Source organism: Panthera uncia, assembly GCF_023721935.1.
Source record: "Panthera uncia isolate 11264 chromosome B3 unlocalized genomic scaffold, Puncia_PCG_1.0 HiC_scaffold_1, whole genome shotgun sequence".
NCBI classification, from domain to species: Eukaryota; Metazoa; Chordata; class Mammalia; order Carnivora; family Felidae; genus Panthera; species Panthera uncia.
In genome coordinates, this window is record NW_026057582.1 from 32,508,154 (window position 1) to 32,530,195 (window position 22,042).

General features: G+C 37.3%; 1 protein-coding gene and 1 long non-coding RNA gene across 3 annotated transcripts in view; both read right to left on the minus strand.

Moving 5' to 3' along the window:
- Nucleotides 1-22,042, minus strand: part of RAD51B (RAD51 paralog B) — a 572,091-nt gene that overhangs the window by 297,751 nt on the left and 252,298 nt on the right. The window lies entirely within an intron of this gene.
- Nucleotides 2,672-21,466, minus strand: LOC125909417 (uncharacterized). Its single transcript, XR_007453683.1, has 3 exons — nt 10,608-21,466; nt 4,836-4,946; nt 2,672-3,718 (listed from the first exon to the last, which is right to left on the minus strand). It is a non-coding gene; the product is annotated as an uncharacterized LOC125909417 (long non-coding RNA).

Below are 22,042 nucleotides of genomic sequence, written 5' to 3' on the forward strand. Positions count from 1 at the left end.
AGGGAACCCAAGTAAAGTCCAGACTCCCTGAAGTAAGGAGATGAAGCTGAGGATCTGGAAAAAACAAGGCACCAGAGTTCACAAGAGAGATTGTGGAGAGTCTCCCTCAAATATTCAGCAGAGTGCTGATTAGTGCAGACATGTGAGGAAACCACTTGAGGCAAGGGAGAGAATGATCTCAAAGGAGTATAGAGAAGAGTATCTGGCATTCACACAGGGCTATTCCCATGAACCAGCTGAGAAAACTTTATAATTCAGGAAGCACTGGGAACAGTACCCACAAGGGTCTTGCCTTAATAGTGGACAATAATTAGTTTCAAACTAAATGGTTCTGGTGTTACCAAAACTGTTCTTAAAAGCAAGATTCAAAAGGATCAAACTGTTTCCAACTGATTTAACTGCATCTCAAAACAAAGCTCAAGATTTGTAGGAAGACAAAAATATACAGCACCCAAGAAGGTAAAATTCACAATGTCTGGTATCCAATCAGATAACCGGGCATGCAAAGAAGCAGGAAACTAAGACCATAATGAGGAGAAAAGTCCATAGAAATGGACTCAGAACTGACAAAGATGCTAGAATGGGCAGACAGGGACATTAAAATAATTATTATAACTATATGCCATGCGTTTTAAGAGTTAAGTTACAGATACTAAAACAAAACAAAACAAAATCAAACTTCTAGAGATAAAAAAATACAATGTATGAAATAACAAATACACTGGATGGAATTTGATTATACAATGAAGAACGAGAAAACACAATAGGAACTAGGAGCAACAGATATAAATAATAACTATTAGTGAATTTGAAGGAATAACAATAGAGAATATCCAAAATGAAACACAGAAAAAAATTTAACAAAAACAAAAACAGCATCAGTGAGCTATAGGGCAACTTCAAGTGACTTAATATATATATAACAGGAGTCCCCAAGGAAGAGGAGGTAAAGAGAGAAGAAAAAAATATTTGAAAAAATAACGGCCAGGATTTTTACAAATTTGATGAAAACTATAAATCCACCTACCAAAAAAGCTCAACAAACCCCAAGCATAAAAAAACATGAAAAAAATCACATGAAGGTACATGATAATTAAGCTGCTCAAAACCAATGAAAAGAGAAAAAATTGAAAGGAACATGAGAAAGGAAAATGTGTTATGTACAGAGAAACACAAATAAAGATGAGTGCAGTTTCTAGTTGGAAACAACAAAAGTAAAATTTAGTGGAGCAACAACTTTAAAAAACTGAAAAAGAAAACTGTCAACCCAGAATTCTATTCTCAGAAAAACTATCTTCCAAAAACAGAAGTAAAATAAAAACCTCTTCAGATACTCAAAGCTGAAATAATTTATCACCAGAAATCATTCTCAGAAAAACTATCTTTCAAAAACAAAAGTAAAATAAAAACCTCTTCAGACACTCAAAGCTGACCTAATGCACAATAAAAGATAAAATAAGTCTTTCAGGCAAAAGTTAAATAACACCAGATGGAAATTGTAGATGGCATCTACACAAAGGAATAAAGAACAATGGAAATGGTAGTTACTGGTAAATATATACATGATATCTTTCTTATTATTTAAATATATTGTAAGATAATTGATTAAACAAAACTGTATTGTAGGATTTATAATTAATGTGTAACTTTGTTGTAAATAAAATGTATGACAACTAGAGTAAGGCTACTCTAAGTTTCACACAGACTGTGGTAAGTTAAAGATAAGTCCTAAAGAAATCAGAAAAGTAACTAAACAAAGAATTATAGCTAATGAGGCAACAAAGGAGGTAAAATGAAATTATAAAAAAATAGTCAATCCAAAAGAAGACAGGATATAAGGTTAATGTACAAAAATCCATTGTTTCCTTACATACCAGTGATGAACAACTGGAATCTGAAATTTAAAATGCAACATTTTAGGGTGCTTGGGTGGCTCAGTCAGTTAAGCATCTGACTTCAGCTCAGGTCATGACCTCATGGTCCATGGGTTCAAACCCCACCTTGGGCTCTGTGCTGACAGCTCAGAGCCTGGAGCTTGCTTTGGATTCTGTGTCTCCCACTCTCTCTGCCCCTCCCCTGCTTGTGCTATGTCTCTCACTCTCAAAAATAAATACAACACTAAAAAAAATTTTTTAATAAAATGCAACATTTTACACTGGCATCAAAAGAAGTGAGGGGGGTGGGGGCACCTGGGTGGTTCAGTCAGTTAAGCATCCAGCTTTTGATTTTGGCTCAGGTCATGATCTCACTGTTGGTGAAATCGCTGCTTGGGATTCTCTCTCTCTCTCTCTCTCTCTCTCTCTCTCTCCCTCTCTCTCTCACTCTCTCCCTCTCTCTCTCAAAATAAATAAATAAGCTTATAAAAGAGAGAGAGAAACACTTAGGTAATGAACAAGATCATTGTACAGAGTGTATACAAGATCTATATGAGGAAACTCTGATGAAAAAATTCAAAGGAGATCTAAATAAATGAAGAGATATTCCATGGTAAAAGATAGGAAGACTCACTATTGTCAAGATGTTGATTCTTCACAATTTGATCTAGATCCAATCAAATTCCCAGCAAGTTACTTTATGAATATACACAAATCGATTCTAAAGTTTATATGGAAAGGCAGAAAGACCCATAATGCCAACATAATATTGAATAAGAAAAACAAAGTTGGAGGACTGAAACTATCAGGCTTCAAGACAATATAAAGCTACAGTAATACAACAGTGTGGTATCAGTGAGAGAATAGATAATTTCACCAGTGAAACAGAATAGAGAGCCCAGAAATAGACTCACATAAATATAGTTAACTGGATTTTGACAAAAGAGCACAGGCAATTTCATGTAGGATAGACTTTTCAACAAATGGTACTGGAACAAACTAGACATTCACATGAAAAAAAAAATGAATCTAGACACAGACTTTACACCCTTCACAATATTAACTCAAGATGAATGATAGACTAAATATAAAACACAAAACTATAAAACTTCTAAAATATAGGAGAAGATCTAGGTGACTTTGGGCTTGGCAATGAGTTTTTTGATATAACACCAAAAGCACTATCCATGAAAGAAAAAATTGTTAACTTGGACTTCATTATAGTTAAAAACTTCTCTGCAAAAGACACTTATTAAAAGAAAGAAAAGACACACCACAATCTGGGAAAGAATATCTGCGAAACACATATTGGATAAAGGACTTGTATCTAAAATAGTCAAGGGACTCTTAAAACTCAACAGTATGAAAATAATCTGATTTAAAAATAGGTAAAAGATCTGAATAGACACCTCACAAAAGCAGATATATAGAGGACAGATAAATATATGAAAAGATGTTTAACTTCATGTCATTAGGGAACTGCAAATTAAACAATGAGATACCACTATACACCTATGGCTGAAATTCAAAGCACTGAAATCATCAAATACTGGTGACAAAACAGGAACTCTAGTTCATTGCTGGTGGGAATGCAAAATGATACGGTCACTTTGGAAGACAGTTTGGCAGTTTCTTACAAAGCTAAACACACACTATCCTATGATCTAGCCATTCTACTCCCGGTTATTTACTCATAAGAAAAGAAAGCATACCTACATTCAACTATTTGTAGTCAAATGTTCATAGTGACTTTATTTGTAATTGCCATAAACTGGAAAGATCCCAAAATGTCCATCAATAGGTGAGCAGATAAGCAAATTGTGGTATATGCATGCAGTGGAATACTATTTAACAATAAAAAGGAATGAAGTATTAATACATGTAACACCATGGATGAATCTCAAAATAATTACACTGAGTGAAAAAGCCAGATCCAAAAGAGTTTATACCATATGATTTCATTTGTATATGACTCTAGAAAATGCAAACAAATCTTGATTGACAAAACAGATCAGTGCAAGAGGAGATAAAGGTGGAGAGGGCTGGGAGAAATGGATTACAATAGCCATGTGGCAACTTTGGGGATAATGGATATGTTCATTATCTTGATTGTGCTGATGATTTCCTGTGTGTATACATATATTAAAACTTATCAAATTGTGCTAAATATGTGCTGTTTATTGGATGTCAATTATGACTCAACAAAGCTATTAAAAATATTTTTAAAGCTCCCAATTTTGGTCTCATGTTTGACTCTTCAGTCACAGTTCCTTCCTGCTGTGTTGTAAGTCTCTCTCCATGATATTTAAAATATAAAGAACTGGGGTGCCTGGGTGGCTCAGTCAGTTGGGCATCTGACTCTTGATTTTGGCTCAGGTAATGTCTCATGGTTTATGAAATTGAGCCCTACGCTGAGCTCTGGTGAGAGCATGGAGCCTGCTTGGGATTCTCTCCCTCTCCCTCTCTCTCTGCCCCTTCCCCACTCGTGTGCATTCTCTCTCTCTGTCTCTGTCTCTCTCTGCCTCTCTCTCTCAGAATAAATAATAAAAATAAACATTTAAAAAAATATAAAGAACACTTTTTCATTCTCATTAAGTACAAATACTTAATGAAAACCTAATGTGTGTAAGTCAGTGGACTGGGCAAGCACTTGAAGGGGATACGACTGGATGATATAGGGATAGACATCAGATTACAAGGAATAAGAAAGACTGAGGATGATAAGGTGTACTGGCAGGTGTAATTCACTTTACTAGAGTATAAAAAGGCTCAGAGAATGATTAAACAGGAAGGCAAATGTTAGGCCATGGAGAAGCCTTGCCAGAAAGCTTTAAAAAATGGCAAGGTTGAATGAGGTTCAAAGCACCCAAAACAATTCTAATAGTAGTATCAAAGATCATTGATCACAGATCACTGTAACAAAGATAATAATGAGAAAGTTTAAAATATTGTGAGAATTACCAAAATATGACAGAGTCACAAAGTGAGAAAATGCTGCTGGGAAAATGGTGCCAATAGACTTGCTTGACGTGGGGTTGTTACAAACCTTCCAATTTGTAAAAAATGTAATATCTGCAAAGCACAATGAAACAAGTTATTCCTATAAAAATGGCATATATAATATGTCAGAATTTCCTGTAAAAATGGCATACATAATATGTCAGAATATCAAGAAGAACAGAGAAGATGCCAAACACAAGCTATTAAAGTAATATTCTTTTATAATCTTCTTATTTATTAAACTGTAGTATGTTAAATCTTGATGGGTGGACATGAGATTAGGGAAGAGCAAATTATGAAGACACATTTACTCACAGTATTTCTTCTGTCTGAAAACTATGGGAATACATAGTCCCGGTGTCATCTAATTGAACTATTTCTCCTGAATTTATAGACTTCAGTTGATCGTTCTAAAATTTATCAACTTTGGCACTCTCCCCTCAAGAGCCAGGAATCTTTGGCTGTTATGCCTCAAGTGGAATAAGACTCCTGGAGAAATTCTTTTGCTACCACAACTATTCCAGTGTGGTTCTAAGTGGTGAGTCCCAATGCTTGCCAAATTCCTCTGGTTTGATCCCATCTGGATGAACCCATAATATAGCAAAATAGCACCTTCTACTTCCTGGCCATACTTGATTGTCCAATATCCTTTCAAAATCATGCATACTTTTTATCTTTAAGAAACTACTGGACCAAGGCTCTTAATCTAATGCAGGACATTAGGTATGAACAGGCACAAGGAACAAACGTTTGATCCTTAATCACTGCTACATTCTCTTTCACTTTCATCTTACTGAAAAAGTAATCAAGGAAACTCTAAGAGTGTGTACATCTTTTGCATGTCTAATCATAGTTATGGACCAAATTATATGAGCTTGAAAGTCCCTTGGCAATCAAGGGTTCCAGAAGGAGGACCCCACCGTGTGCAAAGCACATAGTGTCTCTTTCTAGTTTCACTTAATATCTGTCTAAAATTGAAGCCAAAACTCCTTCTCCGGAGCCCTCTCTTTATTAGGGAGGTAAAATTCATTCTATCTAGTTTCTTAAAATCCTTCCATATACTTCAGTCTTAAGTGAATTCCAGTCAGCCAACGACATTTATGCAATCTGAGAAGCCCTCAACTGAAATTCTCCTGAATCACTAATTCTGAAGCTTCCAAACATTCTTTTGCTGCTTCTGGCCTTTGCTAATTCAATCTTAGCTTTTGTTTTCTAACTCGTTCCTTGTCTCCATACTACTGGGTTCGGACAATGTAGTTCTGCTTCCTTCTAACAAAGCAATCTTGGGCCCCTTTGTGTTGAGCGTGATAACTTCTACCTATACTCCAAACAGGTACATATAATTTTATATTGAAGCCATTCATTACATAATTCAATGAGTTTCAGAATAACACTAAAGACCTCAAACTTCTCAAAAATATGAATATAACCTTCTATATAAATTATATTTTAGATTTATATCCTAGTGTTTAGCTAAAAAAAAAAAAAAGCAGGGGATAAACCCAAGTACACTCCAGATGTCTTCTTTGGGTGAGTTCAAACTTGTACAAAAATTTTTGGACAAGATACACTGCAGCCAAGTACAGATGAAAGCCATAGAGAAAAGGGAAATGCATGAATCACAGTCATGGTATAAATAACTTGCAGGAATTCATTTCCAGACAACTCATTTCATTCATACTTCAATGCTGAGTTTAGGGGAATACTACTGAATAAGAGAGGGTCAGAGTAGCCAGTTATAAAATACCTACTTTAAATTATTTCTGCATATAACATTTCCCTATGATCAGCTTTTTGTAACTAATTTATTAAACATATGTATGATGGGTACTTTATACAGATTATACAATCCAATACTTACAATAACCTGAATGTATCATTGTTATTATTCCCATATTAAGAAGGATGAAAGAATCCCCACAAGTTTTAGTTACTTGCCCAATTTACCCTGCCAGTAGAGGGTAGCACAAGATATCCAAACCCAAATGTGGCTCCAAAACCTGTGCCCTTTCCAGTAGCATGCACTCACTAGCTGTTGAAGTAGTTATTACTAGTCTAGTGCTTTGGAAAATTCCTGACATGTGGAGCCTGGGGTAGTATAGTAAAAAAACACTTGTGAGCCTAGGCTCTAGCAGGTATGTGACCTTGGCCGAAAAATGTCCCTTTTGCAGGCTTACTTTTTGTCATCTATAAAATGAAGAGTTTGGATGGTCAAAATCTGAGGGCCCTTCCAGTCACAATGCAAAAATACATGGACTGGGGGGAAAGGATGAGTGACAGAGGATCACTTGGGTATTAGGAACAACACAGGCAAACAAGTCCAGGACTGAGGAAAATAGGCAGAAATGAAAGATAAATGTAGTAGTATTGTATCCCCAATATAAATAAACAGACTTTATATGGTATGTACAAAGTTAAACAAGATCCTATCACCAAAAATTTTGACAAGACTCACCTGTTTGAATTTAATACCAATTAACATGTAAATTATACGAAATAAAATACACACAGACATGAGAAACCATCAGACAAACCCACATACGGGGCACACTTTGAGTTTCGTTTTTTTCACAAGGCCCTGAAGACTATGTGGGGTTCCTCTTACATAAAAAGAGGTATGGGGGGCACCTGGGTGGCTCAGTCGGTTGAGCGTCCAACTTTGGCTCAGGTCATGATCTCACAGCTCATAAGCTCGAGGCCCACGTCAGGCTCTGAGCTGTCAGCACAGCTGATAGGGAGCCTGCTTCGGATTCTGTGTCTCCCTCTCTCTCTGCCCCTAACCCACTTGCATTCTGTCTCTGTCTCTCTCAAAAATAAGCATTAAAAAAAAAAAAAAAAGAGGTATGAACTGGCACAACCAGGCATAGGGCAAGAGAGTTAATGGAGTTTCTAGAAAGAGTGGTAGAGAAGAACAACCCATTGTGTCTAAAAGAGCTCTATTCATGAACAAAAGGGAAATGCTCAAAAGATAATGACTGTGTAGGATTTTTGTTTTGTTTTCCTTCTAACATTCAGGCCAGCAAAGTCAGTCTGTGCACAGTGCAACAATTTAAAACCTTCCTAATACATGGCTTCTCCTTATATTCAGACAAGATTCTTCAATAAGATTCACTGATTCTTTCTTGGTTTTCTAAAAGGATGAGAACCAAGGGCCTCTTTGCTCAGCTGCCATCACAGAGAGCCAATAGGAGGTGTATGCAAGCAATCTCCGTGGGAACGTGGCACAGGCCAGAGGTGAAAGGGTTCGAGAGCCAGCTCTCCACCAGCTGCGGCCTGACAGGCAGCGAATGGCCAAGAGCTCTCTGGGCCTTGGAAGACCTAATGGTTTGGGATACACTGTCTGAGACGAGAAGGGATCCAACTTCTAGTCTTGTGAGAGAGTACAGAGGCTCTGGTTATCCATCTTTAGCTCTCTCAATAGATAAATATGCTTTATGTGGAAAAAAGAAAAAAATAAATAAAAGACGATGAGCAGTCTGGCAAAAGAACCTAAGACAAACCAAATCTTCCACAGGATGTTCGCAGACAAAAAGGCCGAGGAATGTGGAAGGGGGATAAACCTCCCCAAAGAGGAAGGGAAGGGGAAAAAAAATTAAAGCCATCAGTTCTGACATTTGCCAAGGAAGGAGAGTGAGAACACTGTTGGAAATGTCCATAAACCAGGTAAAAGTGACTTAGTTCTGACTGACTACACACCCTAACGACACCCCACCACCAAGGCCACCACCCCTGTGCCCCCACTGAAGACTGCAGCTGCTTCTCAAGCCCCGGAGAGCAACAGGCTGAATATAGTGACAGCTGGAAGGAAGGGGATTAGGCAAGAACTTGGCATACATTGAAGTATAGCCAAAAGGCACAAATATGAAGAGAGAGAGAGAGAGAGAAAGAGACAATTTTCCTGTGTGGTTTGTGCATGTGGTATGGTGGGGGGGGGGGGCGCTCAAAATAAGAGCTAGCCAAAGTTCTGGCCTTGATTGCCTGAAGGATTTGGCAGGCTCAGCCTTTCTCATGGCAGGCGGGCCAGGATATGAAGCTTTCAGCTGTCTGCTTCAATGTTTTCCTCACTGTCACCATTTTCATGTTTGGCCCCTGGCTCGTTTGTATTTTCTTCTTCTTTGGGGATTAGCACATAAGTGCGGACAAAATCCATTTTGGTTATTCAAAACTGTGTCATTTCCTCCCATACCGTATTTGTCAACTAGGGACTTCAAGAACATGAAATTCTGACAGAGTACAAAACAAATCGTAGAATTAGATGATCTGAAAGGGACCTTAGAGGCCATCTAATCCAGCCTCATTTTACAGCTAGGGAAACTAATAGCAGCTAAGAGAAGTAAGGTGATCTGCTGAAATCACACTGCTATTTAGAGTAGTGAAGTCAAAAGAAACATCCAGCTCTCCCATTCCCATCCTGCCAGTGCCTTGTTCACAAAAAGCAGTATTCCTTTAGGATTCCATCTCACACAACATGCTAATCTACCCTTGACAATCCCTTTTTTAATGGGGACTTAATAAGAATTGTGATGCTTTTTCCCCTCCCTCTCTCTCCCTTGCCCCCTCTGTTTTCTGATCAAAATTTCGAACATAGGTTTGGTAAGTCATTATCCAAGATGTTAGGTCTCAAGAAAAAGAAACTTGGAGATTTATATAACTAATAGTACTCTGAGAAGATGCTACCTAAAACCAAGCAGAATGCAGGTCATTAAAAACTAGCTTCATAAACTTAGATCTTAACTTTCACATGTCCTATATAATGGCCATTATTATTAAATCATAAAAATAATGCTGCTACCCAAATAAACTGCGGCCTCAGTATATCCTGCTATGTTCATTTACAAAGTAGCAGATTAATTTCAGGTCTTGGAGATGAAGCAAATTAAGCAGATATTTTAAAAAGCAGTATTTCTAGCTCAAGAAAAAAATCTTAAAATCAGAAGATAATATTTTCACTTGAAAGAAAAAACTATAAAAAAACATGAAAAAAATTTTTTAATGTTTATTTTTGAGACAGAGAGAGACAAAGCATGAACAGGGGAGGGTCAGAGAGAGAGGGAGACACAGAATCTGAAGCAGGCTCCAGGCTCTGAGCTGTCAGCACAGAGCCCGACGCGGGGCTCGAACTCACGGACAGTGAGGTCATGACCTGAGCCGAAGTCGGACGCTTAACAGACTGAGCCACCCAGGCACCCCATGAAATGTTTTTTTATGACACAGTTGAACCTATATACAAAAATTATTTCATAATTTTTCCCTTTTTGCTAATGGAACTAATTTCTAATATTGAGAAAAATCACATTCTCAGAAATGTGTGAAAATTTTAAATTCCAGTATAGTTGACAGTATTATATTAGTTTTAGGTGTACAATATATACACCTAAAATATATAGTATACACTATATAATATATAGTAATTCAATATATACACTCTATATATAGTAATTCAATATATACACTATACAATATATAGTAATTCAACAATTCTCTCCATTGCTCAGACCTCATCTTGGTAAGTGTACTCTTAATCCTGTTCAAGAAATAGGTGACCTTTAAAGACTTAAAAGATTTGGACTCTACAAAGAAGTTTGTAAGTGTGGAGAGGCAGGTGGATATATATTGGTTTACATGTAAGGTCATAAGTAAGGATTCGATCTTGTATCAAATTATGGCTTCTACTAAAAGTGTTTTTCAGTACTATGGAAACCATGGTCTATGACGTTTTTTAAAAAGCTTCACCTCTCTTTGCTGCATCTGCTGCGAGAATGGACACTATCCTCAACAATCAGACTGTCGACATATTCCAGAAAATGGCAACATCATTCTGAAGAGACACACAGTTATTGTGAAGGGCCCCAGGGGAACCCTATGGGGGACGTGCAGTCACATCAATATAGAACTCATTCTCCTTGGAAAGAAGAAACACTTGCAGGGTATCTTAAATGCAGAAAGATGAGTTAATTCTTGAAGGAAACAACAGTCAGCTGCTTTGATACAGCAAGCCATGATAGTTAAAAAAGAGTATCAAAAAATTGGGGGATGCTAACTATGTCTTTGAAAAAGAAATAGCATCAACAGGCTGATGAATAAGATCTAAAAGTTGTACGCTACAGAAACAAGATGCTGGGTAATGAAAAATGGCATCATAGTTGTGTCAAAATAAGATTATTTAATAAAGAGTACTAGAACACATTACATAGCAAAAGACAAAGACTTAAAACAAACCAAACAATAATGTTAATGTAACACCCAGATACAAGAGAATCTGGTAAATTTCAGAGTTCTGGGAGCTTTGTCTTCATGTTTACACAGAGCACTAACAACATGCAAGGCATCTTGCTAGGTGTTGTAGTAGATGCAACAATGAATAAACTGGTCTCTCTCATCAGGAAATTTATCATCTCACTGTATCTGCATGTTCCTTCCAGGGAATGAGAAAGGTCTAGGGAAGCATTTCTAAAACCTTTTTGCTCTTGGGACCCATTCACACTCTTAAATACCATTAAAGATTCACAGTTTTTATTTATAGGGGATATGTTTACCATCTTAGAAATGAAAACTGATGAATTTTTAAAGCATTTATTTGTTAATTTGTTTAAAAAAACACTAATAAACCCATGACATCTTAGCATAAATAATGATTTAATTAAGAATAACTATTTTCTAAAACAATATAATTTGGTGAGAAGAATGGCATTGTACATTCTTACAAATCCCTTTAATGTCTGGCTTCGTAGATGAGAGCTGGAGTCTGATATCTGGTTCTTCATTCAAGTTGTTATAATATTATACTTTAGAGGCCCTCTAGACAACTCCACTGTATGCTTGTGAGAAAATGAGAATGAAAAAGGTAAATATAATGTGTTAATATTATGATGAAAACAGTTGACCCCACAGATTCCTTGAAAGATCTCCTGAGACCCCCAGGGATCTCAGACTTCATTCTAAGAGCCACTAGTCAATAGTAATAAAAAGTATGTTCAAAACTGTTCAAAACTGGGTAAATTAAGAGTGAATTCAAGCTTACTTTACTTGAGGTTTTAACTTAGGGACATCTTACAGTAACAGAGTTCATTACTTAGCCTACTAATTCTAAGACTAGACTTGTTTTCTTGTGAGACAGTCCACACTGCATGATGAGTCTTCTTTCTCTGGCATTGTCAAGACTGCCTCCTCAAAAGGCTTGGGCTGCGTGTGCATTGGCACAATGATGAGGGGACCATGTGCCCCCTTTGCCTGAGGCAGTCCCAGTCTAGTTCTATTGCTCCAGAGTAATCATTAGTACAATCCTTCACTCTCAAAAGTATTCTAGTTTGGATGATAATTATATAGTCACCCTGACAATGCCTCGCAAAAGGAATACAAGCATTCTGCTTCTTCCCACTGTGTGGACAGGTCTAAAAGAAGCCATGCTGCGTTTGTTACATGGTAATATCCCACCAGCCTCTTCTCCTAAAAGACAGCCAATTGAGGGAGAAAATTCCTTATGATCTCTTGGTTCTGTGTCTTCTTTTGCTTTCTTATACTGTTGACAGTAACCATTCTGGACAGTTCTGTATGACAGCATGTGCCGTTTGTTCTTTTGCCATGCACCTTGTTCAGAGTTTGAACTATAGGATGTCACTCTTGCCCAACTGCTTCAAATTGGTTGGAATATAACCTATAGATTAAGGGCTACAAATTAACCAGACTAGGTTAACCACTAGGCTAATAAAACACTGGCCAAAACCTAGCACATAGATTCACCCCATAACCAGAAATTCAGGCAACTCAGTAAGACAAGAGACTTCTTTGAAAAAGTATTAAATTTACCAGGCCAAACTCCATGAGCATGGCAGGGGGGATGAAGAGGACTGGAAAAGAAGTGCTGTAAATTTTGATTAGTGAACCTTGAAACTGACACAAATTTGGCTTTGTGTCCTCAAGTGGCAGAGAAACTTCAGCAGTTATCCAGTGCTTTTAGAGAGTAGGGTAAAATTATAAGAACATTTTTATGAGTTGTGGCTGGCAAGCCCTGGCCTGTTAAAACTCTTTAAAAACCAATGCCTTGGTGGAGGTAACATTTACTATTTACTGTAGCTCTGGTTGTTAGGGGTTATTGCTAAGGTCCCTGTTTTCCATGACATCAGCAGCATTCCAAGGGAAGTGTGTGTCAGTGACTTTCAGTAATGACTCCTTTTTCCAAATGTTCACAGCTTCTGCCAAGCTGCCCTACACCTGCACACCAGCTGAGTTGGAGGAAAAGGAAAAGCACGATGGATTAAGTGGGATTTTTGTCTGGGTTCCTTAATGAGACTAAAGGCTTTTCTTCCTTCAGTGTTTGGTTTTGTGTAATAAATTGATGCCAATCCGTTTAGGAGTGACATGACTCATCCTTAACATTTCATAAACCAATCTGATTATCTGTCATGACCTCCAGCTGTCACATTCTGGACTAGCCTTTCGGGAGTTTTCTTCTGGGTTTACCAAGATGATCAGCATGGCATGCCAAACACTGGGAGAGGGTTTTGAGGGAGGCATCTGCTGTGCGCCCCCCCCCCCCAACCCAATTAGCAGGAAACAGCAGCAATGAGGAGATGTTCCTGTGTAGCTGCTGTAAGGATCACCTGGCCTTCAACATTTCAAACCAGACATATACTTTCGAGGCAGCAGTGGACTCACTCCAGAATCTGTCCTCACCACAATAGGGATATGGTTCATCTCATCCAAGAGTGCCTACTGACCAGTCAAGAAATCTGTCACTGGTAGTGGGACCAATACTAACCACGTGCTTACAAAAGACCTTTTTTTTTTTTAATGTTTTAAAATTTATTTTATTTTTTTATTTAAAAAAAATTTTTTTAAGTTTATTTATTTTTGACACAGAGAGAGAGCGAGCATGAGCTAGGCAGGGGCAGAGAGAGAGGGAGACACAGAATCCGAAGCAGGCTCCAGGCTCTGAGCTGTCAGCACAGAGCCTGATGCAGGGCTTGAACTCACGAACCGTGAGATCATGACCTGGGCCGAAGTCGGACGCCTAACCAACTGAGCCACCCAGGCGCCCCTTTTCTTTTATTTTAAGACCTCGCTTCCAAAAGGCTACAAGCACTTTATCAACATTAAACTCATGAGTATTCATGATAATCCTCTGGGAGGTGGCAAATATTAGTTCAAGTGGTAGAAACTGGGAAATGACATGAAGGAGAATGAAGTCCTTTTGCAGGAGTGAGGCAGGAGAGCACATGGAGCCCCAACCCCACACCTTCACCTGTTAGATAACTGACCCCTGTTCAGTTCTGCCTAGGCTAGACTAATCTGCTCTCCTGTCCCAATCAAATGATTGTAAAAAACAAGCACTGTTGTTAATGACGCAAAGTACGAAGCTATCAAAGGAAAACAAGAACAACTTTACGTAAAGGTGCAGAGAAATGTCCTCTTAAGATTTTGACGAGAATGATTTATGCTTCCAATATCTGGTTCTATGCACAGCATAAGGCTGGAGATGTCATCTTTCTGTATCTTAGTTTCCTCATCTATTAAAGCTAAAAAAAACTGTTAATATCTCCAAGATGTTTTGAAATTTTAATTTTTTGAACTGCATAGATAACTTTGAGTGAGGATCTCGGAAGTGCTAAAAAGTATCCTTTTTTACAGTAGATTACACAGTTCTAGAGGAAATTCTTTTAATTACTGATATATTTGTTCTTTGGAAACAGGAATGAATTCATGTGCTTTCCAGTGATTTTTAAAATAAAAAAGCCTCTATAATGATAAAAAAATAATCATCTTCATCTTGAAGAAATTACAAGGAATCTTTTTAAAAAACCATAGGAGTGGTATCATCTGCAGTTTATGATAGCCACGGATAATATACTAACAAAAATGGCTCTGTTTCCCAATTTCTCTTAGACTTCATCAAAAGATTCAAACATGAAAAAGTACTAAAGGAATCGTTCACATTCAACCACAGATTGCCTATGAAGACTGGAAAACACAGCTCTTGAGTTCAATTCCTGAATTAAACTGCAAAAGCCTGTCCAGTATAATCTCACATTAAATCCTGAGCCTCCGTTTCCCTGAATAATTTTTAAAGGGGGAGTTTTACAATTATGGGTTGATAGCAAAAAATTGAGCAGTTACTACCAATTATAAAACAAGATCTCAATAAAATTTCTGGTACACCGAATTAACAAAGTTATCTGAGACTAACTTTCACAAATCATTTTCATAAATAAATAAATATATAAATTAGGAAGCAGGGGAGGGGGGAGTGGTTTATCCAAAGTGCTTCAATCCTAAGAAAAAAGAATTGGAAAAAAAAAATTCTTTTCTTCTTGAAGGTAAAAGATTTAATGAGTTACTAATCCCCTCAGTAAAGTTCCTCTGGTAATTGCCCCTATTCTAAGCCACACTAATTTTGCTAGGAGCTTTTGCTGTTAAAAGATGTTGTTTTATTATGTTAAACTACACACAAAAGCAATGTAACAAAACAGCAAAATATGCTTCTGATTTTGTTATGCTACCAACCTATACTTATCCAGAAATTTTAACTGCCAAGTGTCTTTTATCTAATGCAGACTTCATCTTTCACCACCCACCCTTCACCACATAAAGTAACAACGTCATTAGGAGTGGAAAACTCTGTGGGAATAAAAACCTGAGCCCTGGAAAAAAATACTAAATGGGAATCTGCCTCCAGCTCTGCAGATTTTCAAGCTTATCCTGGCCTCTTGGGTCTGGAAGCTAGACTTTTGTGCCCAGAATATGGCTGGATGAGGAAGACAGTCTCAAATCGTACCCTGAGGGCTAGGAACAGAACACACAGCCTATAGTCCTCCAAAGAGGTTTCAGGGCTCCCGCTACAGAGGATCCTTTCTCATTGGCCATTGGTGATGTCATGCCCATGTCTCCAGGGCCCAGGAAATGCACCATGACTAATGGAGTGCCTCGTTTGTGAATACACATTCCATCTCCGAGGAGCAGCAACAGGCAGAGTTTCAAGGCAAGGAAGGCCCAGAGACTGCCAGTCAGCCAAGCACAGAGGGCCTTCAGTAGTCCTGAAATAGACTGCTCTTGTTCACCTCCTCAGAAAACCCTTCAGCAACTGCCTGTATGCCTGTGGCCTGTACTGCTGGAGGACAATAACCTTAACACTGGTTTGTTTTAAAAATTCGCCTCTTTAAGGAAAGAGAAGTGGTCACTGTAATAAGGCACACATCCTTCCAGATTTCTAATATATTAAGGCAGGGGTTAGCAAACTTTTTCTGTAAAGGACAAGATAATACAAATTTTAGGCTTTGTGAGCCATATGGTCTCTATTAAAACTATTCATTTCTGCCTTGCTGTGTAAAAGCAGCAATAGGCAAGACCTAAATGAGTAAGGATGGCTGTGTTACAGTAAAACTTGACTGACAAAAACAGGCAGCAGGCCGGCTTTGGCCCATGGGCTGGAGTCTGCTGACTTCTGTATTAAAGGGTGAGTCACCCCTTCCTCTGCCACATACCCAGGCCAAAGGACTCTCAAGTAGGAGTGCAGTGACAGGAAAGGATGTGAGGAAGTTTTCACGCTATACCTGTGATGGTTAGCCCATGTAGAGAGTTCACAGAGGCAGTCTAACCCATGGTTTCAGACTGTGGTAGCTGAAGTCAATTGGCTAGGTATAAATTCTGACTCTGCCACCTCTGAATTGAAGGATTTGGACAAGTTACTTTAGTCTTCTGATCCTTGGTTCCTTCATCTGCAAAAGGAGGTCCCAGATTATTCATACTTGGGTTCATATGAAACTTCAGGGAGATAATATTTGAACAAAGCCTATTAGTATAATGTGTAGTACTCAGTAATTACTGAGTAGATTCAAAATCTACTCAGATGACCACACATCACAGATGACCACAAAATCACAGATGACCACAAATGTAGGACACTGTGACTTTCTTTCCAATTCTATTAATATCTATTGATACTATCATCATCTTAAGTAGCTGCATAGAATTTCACATGGAATGCACCAAAATTCCTAGCGTTCAACATTTTACTATCTCTAGACATTATAAACAATAGTATGATAAATATCCTTAAACATACACACTTGAACACCTATTCAATTTTGTTCCTTGGGGCAAAAAGGTATGCACATTTTAAAGAACCTGTAACTATTCTGCCAATTGGCTCACCAGAAAGGCTGTACCAGTTTCTATTTGAACCAGCACTGAGAGGATCTGTTTTCTAACATTCCTGGCAATACTGCAAATACTTTGTTTTAGCACTGGAAAAACTAAGACCCAGAGAGGCTAAATCACTTGCTCAATTTTAATAAGAAATGCTTCCTCTCTCCTTTGGCCTACAAATTTATATAAAACATTTTATAATTATTTTGATAGCACCAATCTTTCCAGAACCCATGATTGGCAATTACTATTAATAATTCCATTGGATGATTAAGAAAACTGGAGCCCAGAAGTTTACTTAAGATAGCCAAAGTTCTTCAGATAAGGCAACGAATACAGAGGAACATGAATCAAGCTAGAAATAAACTTCATACTAATATTGGGCCATGCAAGGTTCACCATAATTTAATTTTAAAACAGCAGAGAAATATACTAACTTCTCAGGAACTGGTTTAATTTTTCTTTCTTTTGGCAATTAGTTAATCCAAACACAGTCCTTTTTTTTTTTTTTTCTGTGAACCTAAGTAAGCCTATATACCAAATGTCCTCTCCCAGCAGAAAAAACTCAAAACCCTGAGCTTTTGACAAGAAAGTCACAGATCTAGGCATTTGTTAAAATTTACTTCATTCACTCTATCCTGTTCTCTTGCCTTATTTTCTTCTCAAGGCTTATCACAATTTGAAATATATTACTTATTTCTTTGTAACAACAAAGTTCTATGAGGACAGGGGCTTAGTCTTGTTTACTATCTTTTCAGTACCTAGAACAGTACCTGGCACAGAGCATGTGGTTTATAAATATTTATTAAATGGATGGATCCTCCCAGATACCATCTATGTATTTCCCTAGCTGTACAATCTCCAAGACAGGCAGTTTTTGGCAGGCATTTTCTATTAATAAGAGTTGCCATTCCCTATTTACAACATTGCATAACATACCAGCTTCCTAATGGAGAAGAGCAGACTGTTTCTCTCCATTAGAGTTCCTAGCCCAAACCTCCATTATAAGTTGAACCACAGCATATGCTGGCACATGATAGCATATCATGATTTCCCACCTTACCCCTTCAACTAGAATATTCTGCCACCGTTAGCCCTTGTAAACATGTGTACTGGTTTTATGTATTTGTTTTGTTGGACTCCAAAAGAACCTCCCAAGTGGGTCAGTAATTGAAGTGAGGTTCCAAAGACAAATACATCACCTGTTCACTGTTTTATAAAAGATATTTTATTAAAGATGTAATGAACACGGTAGTTAGTCAACTACCCAGCATCCATTGTGTCTCAAATGACTGATCTGGTTGTATGTGGCCAAATGTGGTATCCACTGGCCATATATGATCATTTAAATTTAAATTAATTCCAAAAACTCAGCTCTTTAATTGCACTAGGCACATTTCAAGTGCTCAAGAATTGCCACATGTGGCTAACAGCTACTGTATTGGAAGCACAGATACGGAACTTTTCCATCACTAAAGAAAGTCCTATTGGACACTATGGGATCTAGTTAAACATGGTAGGTTATCCGACTCACTTTGCCTTCAACTGATTTTTAAATGGGCATGTAACAGAATTCTGGTCAATAAAACCAGGAAGTCTGTCAAATGGCTTTTGGGAAAGGCTTCCTTATTCCTAAAAAACAAAGCCTCACAAGAGATGGTCTTTCTTCTGTCTTATCCATAATATTGGTTTAGAATGTGATGGAAATACTGCAGCCCTCTTGTGAACCTGAGGGAGCCAGTCTAAGAGCAAAGATGGCACAGGAGAGCAATGAAAGGAATATGAGTTCTTAATGAAATCACTAAGCTAGTATTAAACTGTTACCGACGTAGTATCTTCATTATGTGAAATAACCAGATAACAAATGTCCTTACTGTTTAAATCATTTGAAGTTCTTGAAGTTTTTGTAACTTACATCCAGATGCAACCTAACTTACATCCAGAGCTTTATTTATATTTTAGTATTGCTCTTCAATAAAAAGGTTCTAGTCATGCAATGTATTGCTAAAAATCTGCAAGGACTGTAGGTCTCAAATTTGGCTACAACAATGTAGCCTCTCATAGATCTGAACATCTTAAAAATAACAAAGGGAGAAAGAAACTTTTTACCGTATCACTTTTTCATCTGAAAACTCTTAGTTTAAAATGCAATATGAAAAATATTTTACATTTGCAAAAAAAATTTCAACAGTGAAGCCTCTATTTCTGATAGATAGCACTAAGAATTTTAGGGTAGGATTAGAAAATTCAGAGTTCTCAGAATTGGAAGGATCCTCAAAGATTGCTTAGTTCAGCTCTTTCATTTAAAACTGAAGAAACTGAGGTCCACAGAAATAAAGTAACTGTGGTAGACAGAACGGTGGCCCTCCAGTCCTAATCCTTAGGACCTATGCATATGTTATCTTACATGGCAAAAGGGATTTTGCATATGTGTTTAAATTAAGGATTTTGAGATGGGGAAACTATCTTGAATTATCTGGTGAGCCCACTGTAGTTACAAGGACCTTACAAAAGAGCACCAAGGGTAAAAGAAAGGAAAAGAAGATGTAACAAAGGAACCAGTGATTAGAGTGATGTACTTTGAAGGTGCTAGAAGGGACAATGAGCCAATGAATGCAGGCGACCTCCAGAAGGTGGAAAAGGCAAAGAAATGGATTCTCCCCTGAAGCTTCCAGAAGGCAGCCCTGCCAACACCTAGACTTTAAACTTCTCACCTCCAAAAATGTAAGAGAATACATTGGTGTTTTATGCCACTAAATTTGTGGTAATTTCTGATAGTAGCAATAGGAAATATAGTTACCTCCCCAAAGTTACCAAGCTTATACTGGCAATGCCAGAACTCAAATCTTCTGACTCTAGGTCCAATTTTCCTCCTACCAAAAACTTCCATATATTATTTCCTTTTCCATGCTGCTTTCTCAATTATGGGAAGATCTCAGTTCAATGCCTTTGTAGTGTTTTGTGGAAAAGCACTTGATTAACCACAATATGGGACCAATGTGTAGTGGTTAAGAGCATAGCCTCAAAGAGCCAGATAGACTGATTTTTGAATCCTGCCTGGCTCTGCTGCTTATCAACTAACTTTGGGGCTTTGGGGTATAACAACCATCTGTGCCTCAGTTCTACCATCTATACAACGAGGCTAATAATATTATCTATTTTTTAGGTTTATTATGATACGTTAGTTAATATTTGTGAAGGACATAAGACATGCCCAGTACAGAGAAAATAGTATGTGTTTGTTATATTATAAACTTTTAGAAATCTGGCTGACCTGTCTGCAAACTATCACACGCAAACCTATTCACAACAACAACAAAAATTTAAAGGCTATTAGATAACAAAGAATTTAACTCAAAATTAAATTTTCACCTCAGGATGTTTCTTAACTAACTTTGATTTCTAACTAACATAGTTTAGATCGTATTTTAGAATTTTCTGTATGTTTGGGCAAGTTACATTTCAGCCAGACTACAAATAGTTCAGCCAATTTACAGATAGGGAAAGTGCCTAATTTATACCATAAAACCAACATGGAATCAGTTTTTATAAATAATATAAGACCAATATTTTGAAAAACATGGACTATGCATATGGTATTTGATTAACTAGTTCATTCAAATGGCTGGGCCTCATTCTATAGAATAAGGTGAATGGAAGCCTTTGAGATCTCATATTTAGAAGCCTCAATCACTCTTAAGGTAACTTACGGCTCTGCCAAAAATTTCCCCAGTTGGCAAGAAAGTAGCTAAATATGAGGATTTTCCTCCTCATAACATATTCTCATGTGCATGCTTGTAAGTATTACTTGTTTGGCTTGGTTTTCATTTTAATGGAATGCAGCCACTCCCAAAGCATTAAAACCATTCACTGAGATTTGGACACGCTGCATTTTGGACGAATGAGAAAGATTCTTTAACAGGAGATAGGAAATGAGGATATTTAATTGAATCAGTGAAATATTCACAGGCAGCATAAGTCTATAATGATAAGACAAAAATGAAAATGTAAACTCCATGAAGCCAGCACCTATGCCTATCCTGTCCCCATTATAACCCTGAACTTATTAGCACAATCCTGTTACACTGGTAGGTGTGCAGTATTTGTGCAACGAACAAATGGACTGCTAAAGGAGAAGCAAAAAGCTAAATGTGTATAAACAAAGCAACACGGAATGTTCCTGCACTTTCTGGGATGTGCAGGATTGTGCAGAGAGGAAAATGTTAGTAATATTAGTGTTGTAAGGTATCTTTATTTGCAAGAGTCCATGGTACAAGTAGAACCTGTAATGAAATCTTGCTGAATCTCAGAATGAAGCTACCTCCTTAAAAGAGCTGAATTTTTCTTCATTAATTAAAACACTGCTGAAGAGGAGAATTGGCACTAGAATAGAGCCAAACACACAGGCATTCCACTATTCTTGAACACTGCATACTGCATGATTTTATTCATCTTAAATGTAACCAAGTCTGAGCTGATGAGGAAAAGGTAATTTGGCAATTTAAAATTCTCTAGATCAATCATAAATATATAAAAAGAGAATCATCTTCATCACAATTTCAAACTTGTGCTCTGCAAAAAAACATGGTTTTTTGTTTGTTTGTTTTTTGCAGATTTAAAAAACCAATTGACAATCTGGGAGAAAATATTTGTAAACCACATACCCAACAATGGATTCATATCTAGGCTATGAAGAGAACTCTCAAAACTCAACATTAAAAAAATGAAAAATCCAATTAGAAAATGAACACAAAGATATGCATGTACACTTCACCAAAGGAGACACACAGACAGCAAGCAAGCACATCAAAAGATGTTCGATATCATTAGCCATTAGAGAAATGTAAATTAAAATAAAAATGAAATATCACTACACAGCTATCAAAAAGGCTAAAATGAAAATTAGTGTAACACCAAATACTAGAGAATGCAAAAATTAGATCACTCATACACTACTGGTGGAAATGTACAATGGAATAGCCACTCTGAAAACAGTTTGACAGTACCTTTTAAAACCAAAAAAAATC